The sequence below is a fragment of the Schistocerca nitens genome, chromosome 2 (genome assembly GCF_023898315.1).
Source record: "Schistocerca nitens isolate TAMUIC-IGC-003100 chromosome 2, iqSchNite1.1, whole genome shotgun sequence".
Taxonomy (NCBI): domain Eukaryota; kingdom Metazoa; phylum Arthropoda; class Insecta; order Orthoptera; family Acrididae; genus Schistocerca; species Schistocerca nitens.
The window spans coordinates 1,068,173,567-1,068,189,749 of NC_064615.1; the positions used below are offsets into that span (position 1 = coordinate 1,068,173,567).

General features: G+C 41.5%; 1 protein-coding gene across 1 annotated transcript in view; it reads left to right on the top strand.

Moving 5' to 3' along the window:
• Positions 1-1,603: 1,603 nt before the first annotated feature.
• The window catches only part of LOC126237458 (farnesol dehydrogenase-like), a 115,991-nt gene continuing 101,411 nt past the window's right edge, over positions 1,604-16,183 (top strand). Inside the window, exon 1 of the mRNA XM_049947595.1 lies at positions 1,604-1,721. The gene's annotated coding sequence lies outside the window, so the exon portion shown is untranslated. The remainder of the gene's footprint in view (positions 1,722-16,183) is intronic.

The following is a 16,183-nucleotide window of genomic DNA, read 5'->3' on the forward strand; positions in this document are numbered from 1 at the left end:
AGCTACTGACATTTAGTGTCAACAACTGAGACGCTTCACAGACGCAGTCCGAGAAAAATACCAGAATGACTGCATGCGGACAACGCCCGCCCGCATTGTTCTAGACTGACAAAAAGCACTATACGGGAGTTATGTTGAGAAGTCAATCTGTACCCACCTGATTCACCTGATCTTGCGCGCTCAGATTTTCACCTTCTCCATCTACCGAACAACCGTCAACGAACTTCCTTTCCGGAAGAAAAAAGGCTCCGAACATGGCTCGACTAGTTCTTCACTTCAAAACCACGTGATTTCTACAGTCAGGAAATCGAAAAGTTACCCCAGAGTTGGCACACTGCTGTAAATATCGAAGGAGAGAATGTATTATTGATGACTAAAGTCTCTGTTGTGTTTATTAAACTTATGGAAAAACGCTATGAACTTATGAACCAACCTAATACAGATAAGTATACTTTTCTTTCCCTACTCTCTGTACTAGATGCGCGCATCCTGTGTACGACAAATCTTTAAATGTTTAAACCATAGAACACTTCAAATTTACGTTAAATCTTCAGTTAGTTATTCGTAAAACATGAAAATACAGTACAAACTGTTGAAATAGTAAGTTGATGATTAATCTAACAAAAATAACAGCAAGGCAGTTGTTATGATAGACATTTCCGGCGGCTGATGGCGCTCCAATTCGGGCTGCTAGATGTTTATGCCACTGTTCGTACGTTCAGAAGAGACGACACGGACCGAAAGACAGGACCGGCATTCAGTTGGCAGTCCTCTTCCGACTGTGACGTGTCAACGTCAGCTGGGCAGAAGATTGTGCCCGGATGGCAAATTGCAGCAGGAAGGCTCCATAATGAGCTGGAACACACATGGAGGACGCACGGGACCCCTCAAATGAATACATCGTCTAAACATTAAAATATGCATTGTTACAAACACTCCGCTCATTGAGGAGGTTGTCCACTTCCTTCCGTTTCGCTGCATAAATCTCCAGTTACCTAAAATATCCAGCCGTTTACTTTTTTCAACTTCATATAAATTTGTAGTTGTTATTTTGGAAACATGTTTCGGTATTTATTAAATGCTGAAACAGAGGTAAAATTACTTCAACATCCACAAATGCGCTCTCCTCTTAAGCGATATTTAATTTGTAAGACCAACTCTCAGATGCAGCAACAACAACAGTTTTGAATTATCATTTACACAGCTCTCACTTTGTACTCAGCTGCTTACCATGTTAGTGATTTCAGATGTAAGGAAGTTGTCTTGCGCTCGATGCACCGACAACGTCACGAGGCATGCCCTTCGGAGGTCAGTTTAGTTTCCGCCGCTATACATAGATTTCCAGAACGCGCTAATTTTAGCACAGTGGCGATTTCTACCCGCATATCTTCGTCAGCACTTTCTTCCCAGTAAGATTGTTTCCACCATTGTTTGTAATTACAAAGACTGTCAATTTGCACTTACAGAAAGTGAGTCATTCGTACGTCAATTTTACAATCGTATAAAGAACAGATTTACAACTCTTTGGCAGCGATGCAATGGCAGTACCATCTGGCGGAGATTGCAAGATGCGCTGTCCTCTCACTAGAGTGCTCTGTAGTCACTCCTCCACGCCATCGAGGAACACAGTGTCGCAGAATCTCTTGTGTGCTCTGTGGTGATTCAGCAGCCTGCGTGACATCTTGGTGTGACAGCGCTACGCCACAGGTTCTCTTCTTCAGGTACAGTACTACTTGACTGTTTCAGACTTGTGTGATGAAGCGGTTCTGAGCATCTCGTGGGAGTTACCAATGACTCCTCGGAGAGTGCTTGTTAGAATCAGCTTCTACATATAAAAATGCTTCAGATCTACCGAGAAAATGAACTCAACGTTAATTTCAATAGCAGACTTGGGAAAAACTTAGTGCTGTTGAAAAGATTCGTACACTGAACATCTTTTTTTGTCTGAAATGTTACTTTTCTGTATTTTGCTCAGTTTCAATGACATCACAACCTGATCCTAGAGCTGAGGATTTGAATAACATTTACGAGAAGAAAATGAAAGTTTATATGATAATGGATGTACTGTTTAATGTTGCAATCAGAGATAAATTTTGTTCACACACTTAAGTTTGAACCAGAGTTTTTCGCAATTGTAATACCCCTTAAACAAATTATTAGAAAAATTACATTTTTCTGTTTCGGTTTACTGTAATCGGTGTTTAATACGCTTTCCGCCTTGTTGTGAGCACAGTCAAACCCTGTCTTTGTGCACTTTACGTTGTGTTGTTGTTGTTGTTGTTGTTGTGGTCTTCAGTCCTGAGACTGGTTTGATGCAGCTCTCCATGCTACTCTATCCTGTGCAAGCTTCTTCATCTCCCAGTACCTACTGCAACCTACATCCTTCTGAATCTGCTTAGTGTATTGATCTCTTGGTCTCCCTCTACGATTTTTATCCTCCACGCTGCACTTTACGTACCCTTCCATATCTGCATAACTACTGCACCCTGCATCCATTTTAAACCTACTTACTTCATTCAATTCTTTGTCTTTCTGTTTACAATTTTACTCCACCCCCTCCCCACATTACCCTCCTTACAAAATTAGGATTTCTTGATGCCTAAGGATGTGTCCTACCAACTGATCCATTCTTTTATTCAGGTTGTGCCACAAAACAGTTTTTCAACAAGTGAATTAAGTATGGTACCTGTTTATTAGTTACGTGATCCGTGTTCAGCATTGTTTTTGCAGCGCCAGATTTCAAAAGCTTCTGTTCCCTTCTTGTCTGTCAAATTTGTCGTCTGCCACCCACTTCTGTATAAGGCCATTCTTCAGACAAATACTTTGAAAACAGAATTCCTTACAGTCAAATCTATCTTCGCTATTAATAAATTATCTCATTTCAGAAAATCATTTTTATTGTTGCCAAACTACAGTTTATGTCTGAGCTTCTCACTATTACCCTAGGTACCTATACAATGTAACAGGCTCCAAAAAATTACCACTGATCTTATAATGAAGTACTGGAAGGTTCTTTCTCTATGTTATAGGCGATATATTGCATTCAGCCATATGTCAATAGAGCTGCCATTTAATAAACTAATAGGAAGTACTGCCGGATACGATGCTTTCTTGTAGACAACGGACTTGTCAGCTAACAACCCGGCAGTGCTGCTGATCCTATGTGAGAAACCGTTCATATACGTGTTTTGAGAACATTAAAATCTTATAACGCTTTTTTTGGAACACCAAAAACGGAATGAAGCTAGGGATATAACTAACAACATGGTCGAGTGCATTTTTTGAGAATTAATATTTAATCTGTAAAGTAAAATGCCGTAACTGAAAGCAAACAGTTCAATAAAGGACTTTCACGAAACATTTGTGTTCGTTACTCCACGTATGTCTTTTATTTTTATACCGATACTAGGTGCGAAATCCCGTAGCACGCATGTGGTACCAGCAGCGCATGAGGTAGGCGGAGCTTGTTGCTCTCACATCGCTTCTTTCCCTGCGACACTGTGTTTGATCATCAGCAACTGCTTCCGTTGCTTTCCTCACCTATCCTGTGGAAACCTTCAGAGAAGTTCCACAATTAGCACGTATATGACGAGATGAAGCATGACAACAGCGATTTTCTACACGCAAGAGTTTGTTTGGTTATATGTATATTTCACCTGGCAGTATTAGGACCTCCGGGATCCACGTTGAGCCAACACAACAATATGCATGAGCGGAAGGAAATAGTAATGATATTATTAATAATAACAGTAATAGTTAATGAAAAATTAGCAAACATAATTCGTGAAACTGTAACAAATACATCTATAGTTACATTTATGGGGAAAATATCTCTGCCATTTGAAGTAAAAACTGTTGTTAGACAAGGGGACGGCTGCTTACCGTTACTGTTGAGCTGTGTTGTGAAAAAAAAGCTCAGGAATCTGGAGATAAAAAATCGCAAAATAGAACTAATAATTCCGGGAAGGAAAACGAATGGAATCAAGATAAAACGCGTGGCTTTCGCAGGGGAATTTGCGTTAGTTTCAGAAAATCTGACGGGGGCAGTTACTCAGATAGATCTTCTGGAAAAAATAGCGAAAAAAACTGAACTCAGAACCTCAGCTGATAAAAAATCCAAGATAAATATAAAAACACCAAAGTACACAGAAACACAAATAGGTAAAATAGAGTGTGGTAATTAATTTAAATATCATGGAGAAACTGCACTGCAGAATGGACTAGAAAAATTTGCAATAAATGTAAGAGTTAATAGAATAGAAAGAGCATATGACTTGACAAAAACATGTGTCAACAAGAAAGGAATATCTAGAAAAACAAAACTACTACACTACCCGACAGTGGTAAGACCAAAATATTTATATGCGTGAGAATGTTGAACGATGGACAGAATAGAGGTACTTGAAAGACCGATTATTAGAATAATAATCGATGCAATGGAACTACAGATGGCTGGAAAGTGAGAAGCAAAGAGGAAAGATACGAAATATAGAAAAAAAAATACCAAAAGTAATGACAAAACGTCGAAACTTCTACCAACACCTCTACCGACTGAATGAGATAGCGTAACGAAACGAATATGCTTGTACTGTAGGAAAAAGAAATCGATTACAGAAATAAAAAAGAACTGGGAAGAAACATCACAGAATCAGAAATAACAGACAGAAACCGTTTTAAGAATAAATCCAGAAGGCTTTTCCTCTATGAAAAAGAAACATGGGAAGAAGATGACGGAGTACTGCAAAAATAGAAGCAACAACAAAGAAAGCAGAGGAAATATAGTTGTTGCATGGTCCTTGTTGGTCAATACAAACATAAGCAAAAAATAAGCTACTTTCCTTGAGAAGACATACAGATTTTCTGAAATGGCAACATTTCCGCCTTAGCCGGTAAGTACTGTTCACTTTCCACTATTGGCAAGCAGTAGTTGACATGCTTGAGGACAGTGTCCAGCCACTGGCGTAAGGCGGTCAAACAGAAAACCTGTTACACGTAGTCATGCGTAAAATTGCCGTAAAAAGAGTATAAAAAAAGTAGCATAAACAAGGACCCTGGCCATTGCGAGTGAACTGCACCAAAATAAACCGTCAGAGTAGCGGCAATCGTGAAACAGGTAATTAACATAGCAACTGTACCAGCAATGCAGTACAGAACGAATCAGTGAGGAGCAGAAGTTGACTAATCAGAGTAAGAGCGAGAAACGGTTGTGTAAGTTTAGTCGATGAAAAAAATTAATTATCTTAATAAAATTCAATAAAACAATTTTGCGTGCAATAACTAACATATACTGTAAATGATGCATCGAAGCTCTTTTGGAGCATATCTGTTGATGAAAGTTTCTGTGGGTTCCTCGCCCCCATCTGTTGACACCTTCACACAAACTTGAAGCGTATCCCGACTTATCCTGTTTCTTAATTTTGTCATCACCCTATTCAATGTATTGAATGGACTTTCTACGCTGGAAACGGAAACGGAAATGCACGGCACAAATTCAGCGAGTGTTCTCAGTGCTACATAGCCGATATTTGTCCTTAATATAAAAGAAGCAACGTCATCTGATATACTACGCGCAGCATACTTAAACGAACGCAAGCCTACAATAACATCGTCAACGTTTTTAAGTCCTAACGTCATGCAAGTTCGAAGTATGCACTTATTGTATCAATTTCACAGCCCTCTCATTTAAATGTTTTAATTTTATTTAATGTTTCATTTTCTACACTATTTCCGTCGCAATCGCAAAACCAGTCGACGTGTCTTAAATGTCATTGAGTTCCAGTAACAAGTATACGGAGTTGCGAAATTCTGAATGATCGTTTTTTCGAAACTTTACTTCAGTTTGAGACGGCATTTAACGTATCGTCGAAAATCACTAAAACTGCAACGAAATTGTAGCTCACAATTTCTAACAAGATTGCTCCTGCCAAACCCGCACAGTCCTTGTGTTGTGTTCAATTGCTATCATAATGGACTTCTAGCATAGGAATATTCCATGCACTGTGCAGTAGGTACTGAACCAGCGGATGTCAACAGCTTCGGGTATTTTTAAAACACATTCTTCCAAAGCACATTAAATTTCATGAAAACGTTTTCTCGTTTCGAAACAGGGTGAAAAGCTCTATAAATGTCCTTAACAATAAGTAAAGTGCTTTTTATTATAGTTTGTTTATTCCTACAGTTGGTGGCAGCAACTGACAAAACATTTCTCTGATAACCAAGCACGGACCCCAGCGACGGACGCACAGCAGCATGCGAGATCCCCTCACTTTGCTAAACGTCCTGAACAGAAGTATGTCACCAGTCTCGCTAGTGAGTCCGTAGAAAGAGGTTATAAGAGGCGTACAGTTTGGTTGGCCTGCATTTTCATCCGAGATTTTCAGAGATTAAGATAATCCATCCTTGAATTATTTTATTGAGTAGTGTAGGATTTCCTCCTCCCTCTTTTGCCGTTAAGCTCTCGTGGTTGATGTCCCTCGCAGAAGCTGTAGTAGCGCGATGATATTCTCCAGAAAATACAGTTCTATGCCGTGTATTTCTAACTGACAACGCGGGTAACTATATTACTTGAAAATTATCTGTCGGTACCATTGTGATGTGTTTATTCGAAAAAACGCCGTAAACTGCTAATAATGAAACAATATATCACTTTTACGACAGAACTCGCTGGAAAGTCACCCTCTTGGTGGCTGGCGAGTATGGCGCGCCTTCGATATCTCGCACTTTTTTATCTTTTTTTGAATCATCAATCTTCTGACTAGTGTTATGCGGCCCGCCACGAATTTCTTTCCAGCGCTAACCTCTTCATCTGAGAATAGCAGTTCCAACCTACGTCCTCAATTATTTGCTGGAGGTATTCCAATCTCTGTCTTCCTCTACACTTCCTGCTCTCTAGAGCCCTCTGCAGTACCATGGATGTCATCCCTGATGTCTTAACAGATGTCCTACCATCATAGCCCTTCTCCTTGTCAGTGTCTTCCACATATTCCTTTTCTCTTCGATTCTGCACAGAACCTCCTCATTCCTCACCTTATCAGCCCACCTAATTTTCAACACTCGTCCTTATCACCACATCTGAAATGGTTCGATTCTCTTCTGTTCCGGTTTTCCCACAGTCCATGTTTCACTACCATACAATGCTGTACTCCAGACGTACATCCTCAGAAATTTCTTCCTCAAATTAAGGCCGGTATTTGATATTAGTAGACTTCTCTTGGCCAGAAATGCCTTTTTTGCCATAGCGAGTCTGCTTTTGATGTCCTCCTTGCTCCGTCCGTCATTGGTTATTTTACTGCCTAGGTAGCAGAATTCCTTAACTTCATTGACTTCGTGACCATCAATCCTGATGTTAAGTTTCTCGCTGTTCTCATTTCTACTACTTCTCATTACCTTCGTCTTTCTCCGATTTACTCTCAAACCGTACTGTGTACTCATTAGACTGTTCATTCCGTTCAGCAGATCATTTAATTCTTCTTCACTTTCACTCAGGATAGCAATGTCATCAGCGAATCGTATCATTGATATCCTTTCACCTTGACTTTTAATTCCGTTCTGAACGTTTCTTTTATTGCCATCATTGCTTCTTCGATGTGCAGATTGAACAGTAGGGGCGAAAGACTACATCCCTGTCCTATAACCTTTTTAATCCAAGCATTTAGGTCTTAGTGGTCCATTCTTATTATTCCGTGTAGGCTCTTGTACATATTGTGTATTACGCGTCTCACCCTGTAGCTTACCCCTATTTTTCTCAGAATTTCGAACATCTTACACCATTTGACATTGTGGAACGATTTTTCCAGGTCGACAAATCCTATGAACGTGTCTTGACTTTTCTTAAGTCTTGCGTCCGTTATCAACCGCCACGTCAGAATTGCCTCTCTGATGCCTTTACCTTTCCTACATCCGAACTGATCGTCATCTAACACATCCTCAATTTTCTTTTATTTTCTCGTACTGACAACTGTGAAACAGCTGTTTTACAACTTCGTTAGCTTAAACATTGTTTGTTTGGTTACTGAATTGAACCATTTCTTGCTTAGTAACACTGGTGTAAGGGAGTTTTTATGACCGTTAGAGCTTGATGATGTAGAACTCACATGTAGTACGACTGCAATCGCTACATATTTCAAAAAGAAAAGCGACAGGAAGCGATGACGGGCGAAAAAGTGGCTTGGAAGGCGTTCTAGACACGGCCGTACTAACATGCTAATAGAATTTGAAGCAGAGCCTGTTGACTATCCGAATTTTTTAAAGAATGAACGAGGAATCTTTCAACGAATTGGTGAACTTCCTTACGCCTTGTTTACTCAGAAAAAGATAGTGGAAACAGTAAGATACATTATTGTGTAGGATCGGGAGGTAGTGCTGTTACGTATTTCAGTAATGAATAGTTAAAGCTTCTGAAACGACAAAAGTAAGTAGTTGCAGTGCTATTTTCCTGTACTTAAACACATTTATCGAATGTTTCTACAGCTGACTAATGAATAAATATTAATTACGTAATCAAACTACTCCTCCGAATGCACTTCAATAGATGATTCCTGTCATCTGCTTTTCCTGATGTATTCATATTCATATGGCGTCGCTTCATCAGTTTGCATCTCCACACATCACGATTTCTCGGCAGAATCAGCCGTTTATTACTCGTCTCCCTTACATATTACGACATACTGTGCAATACGTCGATTGAGCATCAATATTTTTAATGTTGTCCAGTGCCCTTCAGTATACTGGGCAAACCATCAATACCGCTCTCAGACGGTCAGTTTTATTGTGCAATACCGATACTGTGCAATAAGTTTTGAGCATGTGAGGGTCCCTTTACGGCTAGTCAGTTCACCTCACCCTACAATCTATTGGCAGCGCCAGATGAGTCAGTGATTACTTTAGCTAGCGTGAGAACTGAAATCTTAACGCGCGCTTAATGCCTTCTGCAGTAGAGATGGGCAAAACTGTTCTTTTCAGAGATTGGATCAGAACTGTTCACTCCCTGAAATGAATTAGCTGTTTTTCATGACTCACCACTCATTTACAAAAGAAAATAAATGAAAGGCACATTGCCCTTTAAACTTGGTTTATTCCAGTACTATACCTGTATTTTGATCTTATTTGATCCTATTTTGAAGTAACATAGATAATGAGTAAGAATTTTGTATTGTTTATTGAAATTTCTACGATATGACAAAGTTTTTGATTATTGATTTATTTTGCACTAGCGTGGTTTTTTGGGTGATCGGAAAATGTTGTAACTTGAGATTTACATTAACAATATATTTGGCTATAATGTATTAAAATTTCATTAACCTCATACAAATACATCGCAAGCCATATATTTTTCCTTTCGAAGACGCCTAAAATCGCAAAATCCGTACCAGAATAAGAAAAAAAAATATAAATTTGACTGTAAAACGAAAGTGCTGCATATAGCCTTACGCAGAATAAAACAAGGAAAATATTGGTGTATCACATTTTGCGATACGTTTATCGGTTCGCTCGTAATTAAAGCGTAAATTCGAGTGTCCATAATAAAAATACTATAGTAAGAGTAGTCATCAGGAACCTAATCTAATCAGTTTAAACAAATAAAAATAAAATAAAAACAATTGATGTATACATAACATAATAATGTAATATACATAGCGGTATTACTATGAAGAACAATATCCAGTGGGGACAAACTCCGATGCAGAGGCGCTGAGTCGAGCAGGTCGAGCCGCGAGCTGTATTACTGTGTGAGCTGAGACCGCAGAGACCAGAGTGACACCAGAGTCGCTTTGCTCGACGCTCTGGCTAGAGTCGAGACGGTGGGGAGAGCGTTGAGCGGGCGAGTTCCGAGGGTGGGGGGAGCTCACCCGCTCCGAGACAAATCGTCCGCTCCCTTGCGAGCAGGTTTTTGCAAGTAGTTCCTATGTTATCCGCTAGGTGGCTCTCTGTCCTGTTGCTGGCATCAACTGCCCAGAGGGCAGGACGTGCGACTGAAACGATCGCCGACAGAGTGCGATGCGAAGTTAAGCTGCGCCAGACACTGCACAGTGCACACGGCAGACGACGCACAGAGACGGCCCGGCATATGTGAAACACAAAATCCAATGGGGCACTGCACAATGCAGGCAGCCAAGGTAGAAGCAGGGCAGAGGCCGGCGCTGGCTGTGTTGTGTGGCGTGCACTGTGCTCTGACCAGCAGAGGCGCTGCTGATATGCTCCGTCTCTCTCTCTCTCTCTCTCTCTCTCTCTCTCTCTCTCTCTGCCTGGGAAACGTTTGGAGCTACCGTTCTTTTTTTCTGAATCACTGATTGTTCACTCCTTTGAAAGATTGAACTCTATGAATTAGTTCAAGAGCGGATCCCCCATCTCTATTCTGCAGTACTGTTTGAGCTTACTCAATACTACTAATATCTGCAGACGCCAAATAAAACGTAAGTTTGGAAAATAAGGTAAATAAAAATATGGTTAGAAAATAAGGGTTACATTACAAGACCATCGAAAGAGCATGTTATTGATTTGCTACAAGAGAGTTTTCATTTCTTAAATTCACCTTCAGTTGCTATAAATCAAGTTTCAGCTGTAATACTCTTCAGTTGAACCAGACAGAAAAACTGTTCGAAGACGAAGTCGGTGTAACATAACAGAGTAGCAAAAACAATTCACTTTGGTTAAAAACACTTGTAGAATTGTCTGCCACTAAGGAAAAGTATTTACCATGGAGAACTGCTTCATCTTGACTGTCTGAAACGTCAGTAATTAAATTTAATAATTATGAAGTGGTGTATATGCTAACGTATGTGGTCCTTTCACTCTAAAATTTAGCGCATTTTTTAGTACTACCTTACGAATTAGAGGTTCGTATTTCGTTGTGTGGATATAACAAAGGAAATACACACTTCGAACTAAAGAACACACCGCTTGGCGATTTAGCACTTCTTCAATTTAATTTTTTTAATTATCTGCGATTGAATTGGCGCCTTTAATCCCCGTAATTTCCAGTTTTCAAGTGCATCGGATTTTGCAAGCTTTTCTGACTTGGCGTGCTTTTGTATTTTTCCCGTGCTTCCACTAACTTTTTAAAATTTTGTGAAAGACGCAAACATGAACACGATCCCTGTTTTTTGTACAGCTTTGATATCATTTTCTCACACAATATACAAAAAGCCCCACCCCGAAAGCGGTCAGAGTACAAGTTTCAACACTCTGCTTAGGATGGAGACTCAAGGATGGATCAAAAATATTACGTTCGAAGACTAAGGAAGAGTAACTAAAGATTCAGAAAGCATTTCACCATCACATCCACTAGCATTTCTTACAATGAATTCACGCTCGTCTAATATGTCTTCTCCAATATGATTATGCTGTATTTTACTAGAAAAGAATGCCAATAAAGTTTGTTGTTTTGACATTGTATTACGACGAATTGATGAAGACCGCATGCACAACTCAGTAACGTGGGGGTTGCAACAGTACAAAGAGAGGAAACTGAAATAACAATATTCATTCATTACATTACTCGGCATTGACACCTTCAGTGATACTACTAACTAAACTTATTAAATCAACAACACTTAATATAAGACATAAGATTCACACAAGATACATTTTTGTTTCCAAAAGATAGTTATTCCTACATATGTCAGCATAGACAGCCGAAAAGACTTGAAACTGCTGCTGGTTCAGAGCGAACATCTGTCGCACTGGAGTCATGACTCATTGGGTGAGACATCTGCCTCGTACTGTCTGACTGACATAGATGCGATACTAGGCTCTACGCCTCAGTCTCTTAATACTGGCTGTTGTACAGAAATGTAAGATGACTTAAGAGTATTCCTAAATAACTCCACCATGTCACTTACAAAGAACTAGCATACTAGGTCCAAAGAGTCTTTGATACGCACATTCGTAAACAGTGCCACCAAATCAAAACTGACCATAATGTTACCAAGACAAAGGCGGTTCATTCTGCCGATAAAATCGGATGATCTCTTAATATGACGTGCGCAGTGAACCACATGCAGAGCTAGGAGGCTGACTAAGTAGTTCGGCCGTTTGTATGTCAGTGAATCAATGATGACTGCGATGAGGCGGAAGCGTGTCCCATTCTTCTGGGTCTTAGGTAGAACATAAACAGCAGGTGGTCTTGGTACCTGACAACACCCTCTTCCAACGATGAGCGCTTAAGAAGCTCACATGTAACATTTATTATTCTCAATGATGGGTCGCGCGGGAGCTCCCAGTAAGTGCCTTTATCCAGCAACTCACAGATCTTCGTGTTGTAATCCGCGTGTTCCATAATTACGGCTGCGTTTCCCTTGGTAAGCAAGATGGACCACCATGCTTTCGTCATTGCTTAGTGGGTGCTCAATCCTGGTAATGTTTGGTTCTGTTGGCTTTGCTTTCGTGACGATACAGCTAGTTTCAGGATGTATCTCGTCCACTGTTTTACTAGGGAATGGCTGCGGAGTACTTGGTGACTGCTCGTGCCATTTTAAAAACTTGTCGATAACGTTTTATTCAATTTTACCTCCTCGAAACTCTGTGTTCTTACATAGCATCGCGTGTTTCTCTCTCTCTCTCTCTCTCTCTCTCTCTCTCTTTCCACAAAGATTGAATCTGTTTTTGGCAGTCTCCAGCTTCTTTCATATTCCGATAACCTAATTTCCACAGCTGTACATACTGAAAAAGCAATGTAACGATGGCCTCTGAAGTGGTTACTTGTATCACCTTAAGCACGTATGCCTTGAAAATGAGCATCAACCTAAGTTTCGCTATTACATTGTAAGTGGGAAGGGAGTGTCATTACGTGTTCTATGCCATTTAGGACGCATAAGTCAGCGAACTGAGGCCACGTTAATGGTGAGCCATCATCAGTCTTGACATTGAGTCAGCATTGTCAGTGATGCCTGTGCTTGTGAGGCCACTGACGTCAAAAATTTTTGTCAACGCCGTGATCATTAGCAACAGCGTGGTGCAATCAAGTCGTACGACGAAGGAAAACAACATTATGTTGACAAGTACGAGGTGCATTCAAGTTCTAAGGCCTCCGATTTTTTTTCTAATTAACTACTCACCCGAAATCGATGAAACTGGCGTTACTTCTCGACGTAATCGCCCTGCAGACGTACACATTTTTCACAACGCTGACGCCATGATTCCATGGCAGCGGCGAAGGCTTCTTTAGGAGTCTGTTTTGACCACTGGAAAATCGCTGAGGCAATAGCAGCACGGCTGGTGAATGTGCGGCCACGGAGAGTGTCTTTCATTGTTGGAAAAAGCCAAAAGTCACTAGGAGCCAGGTCAGGTGAGTAGGGAGCATGAGGAATCACTTCAAAGTTGTTATCACGAAGAAACTGTTGCGTAACGTTAGCTCGATGTGCGGGTGCGTTGTCTTAGTGAAACTGCACACGCGCAGCCCTTCCCGGACGTTTTTGTTGCAGTGCAGGAAGGAATTTGTTCTTCAAAACATTTTCGTAGGATGCACCTGTTACCGTAGTGCCCTTTGGAACGCAATGGGTAAGGATTACGCCCTCGCTGTCCCAGAACATGGACACCATCATTTTTTCAGCGCTGGCGGTTACCCGAAATTTTTTTGGTGGCGGTGAATCTGTGTGCTTCCATTGAGCTGACTGGCGCTTTGTTTCTGGATTGAAAAATGGCATCCACGTCTCATCCATTGTCACAACCGACGAAAAGAAAGTCCCATTCATGCTGTCGTAGCGCGTCAACATTGCTTGGCAACATGCCACACGGGCAGCCATGTGGTCGTCCGTCAGCATTCGTGGCAACCACCTGGATGACACTTTTCGCATTTTCAGGTCGTCATGCAGGATTGTGTGCACAGAACCCACAGAAATGCCAACTCTGGAGGCGATCTGTTCAACAGTCATTCGGTAATCCCCCAAAACAATTCTCTCCACTTTCTCGATCATGTCGTCAGACCGGCTTGTGCGAGCCCGAGGTTGTTTCAGTTTGTTGTCACACAATGTTCTTCCTTCATTAAACTGTCGCACCCACGAACGCACTTTCGACACATCCAAACTCCATCACCACATGTTTCCTTCAACTGTCGATGAATTTCAGTTGGTTTCACACCACGCAAATTCAGAAAACTAATGATTGCACGCTGTTCAAATAAGGAAAACGTCGCCATTTAAGTATTTAAAACAGTTCTCATTCTCGCCGCTGGCGGTAAAATTCCATCTGCCGTACGGTGCTGCCATCTCTGGGACGTATTGACAATGAACGCGGCTTCATTTTAAAACAATGCGCACGTTTCTATATCTTTCCAGACCGGAGAAAAAAAAAAACGGAGGCCTTACAACTTGAATGCACCTCGTAGTCCTGTGATTGATCAGCCGGGGCTAGCCATGATACTACGACTACGGGGCCACTGCCTACCTTGTTGTGCAAGAGTAAAAGCCCTGATGACGGGTCCTATGTTAGCATCAATTCATGGGCAATGTTAGCGGTTATGGCCAAGGCATTCATTCAAGTGGTGCACCAGTGTATGGGATGAAGCAAGACCAGGAACTTTAAATGTAGGTGTGGAAAAAAACTGAACAATATTGACTAGTTACTGTCACTTCCGGCAGATTCTTTGTATGTATAGTAGTGTGGTTTGTATTTCATAGCAAGCTGTAGGTCCACCCGTAAGCCTTTTCTCGGGCGAAGAACGAAAGGACCATGCCTAGCATGAGGAACAGTGGTAAGGTTTGCCATCTCGGAAAATTCATGCTGCGAACATGAAACTAAATGATCTGAGTGCTTCTCTGCGTACTTATCCTTCAGTACGACGCGTTTTTTTTGTCAACGTTGGATGATTTGATAGTAGAAGCCTGCGGTTTGGTTACTCAGGAGAAATTCGATCTCGAAAATTACCTCTTTCTCATCAGAGGAAACAGGAACAAGTCATTCATCTCAGGAGAAGACTGGGGGGTGAAGCAAAATGTAGGCAGCCAAACAAACCATCTGGATCGGCTTGATACTGCTGCGACATTTCCGCTGCCTGCTCGGTTTGAACGGTTTTTCAACTGGTGGGAGCAGTCGTGGAACAAACTGGGCTGTGACCCTCCCATGTCATTTTTCCTCCATGGGGGACAACAATCATTTAGAACTTCTTGAAAGAAATTTCCGCCACTTGGCTGTAAATTACTATTAGTTTATTTCACACAGTCATGATTTAGGCTTTGTAGCAAGCTCAAATGTCCGACCTGCCTGAAAGATATGTCAGCGTCGAAGTAAAGTACACAGTAAGGTGACAAATGTCGTGGGATACCTTATAATATTGTGTCGGACCGTCTTTTGTGCGGCGTACTGCAACAAATAGACTCCGTTGGAAGGCCCCTGCAGAAATACTGAGACATGCAGCTTCTATAGCCGTACAGCATTGCGAAACTGTTGCCGATGCAGGATTTTGTGTGTTAACTGACCTCCATATCATGCTCCATAAATGTTCGAAGGAATTCACGTCGGGTGATCTGGGTGGCCAAACCATTTACTCGAATGTTCTTCAAACAATCTGAGAACAACTGCGGCCCGGTGAACGGAGCATTGCTATCCATAAAAATTCCATCGTTGTTTGGGAACACGCAGTCAATGAATGGCTGGAAATGGTCTCCAAGTAGCCGAACATAACCACGTCCCGTCAATGATCGATTCATTTGGATCAGAGGACCAGTCCATTGCATGTAAACACAGCCCACCACCAGCTTGCACAGTGCCTTGTTGGCAATGTGGGTCCATGGCTTAGCGGAGTTTGCACCACACTCGAATCTTACCACCAGCTCTCACCAACGTAAGGTTCTCCATTCGTCTACTGTCCAACCGATATGGTCAGGAGCCCATGAGTGCAGCGCCGTCGTGCTGTAAAGACACTCGCGTCGGTCGTTTGCTGCCGTAGCCCATTAACGTCAAATTTCGCAGCATGGTCCTTCTGGTCATACGTTCGTCGTATGTCCCACAGTGATTTCTAAGTTATATCACGCAGTATTGCTTGTCTGTTAGTACTGACAACTCTAAGCAAACGCCGCTGCTCTTGGTCGTTAAGTGAAGGCCGTCGGGCACTGGGTTGTCTTTGGTGAGAGGTAATGTCTGAAATGTGGTATTCTCGGCACATTCTCGACACGTTGGGATGCGGAATATTGAATTCCCTAACGATTACCGAAATCGAATGTCCCCTGCATCTATCTCCAAGTACCAA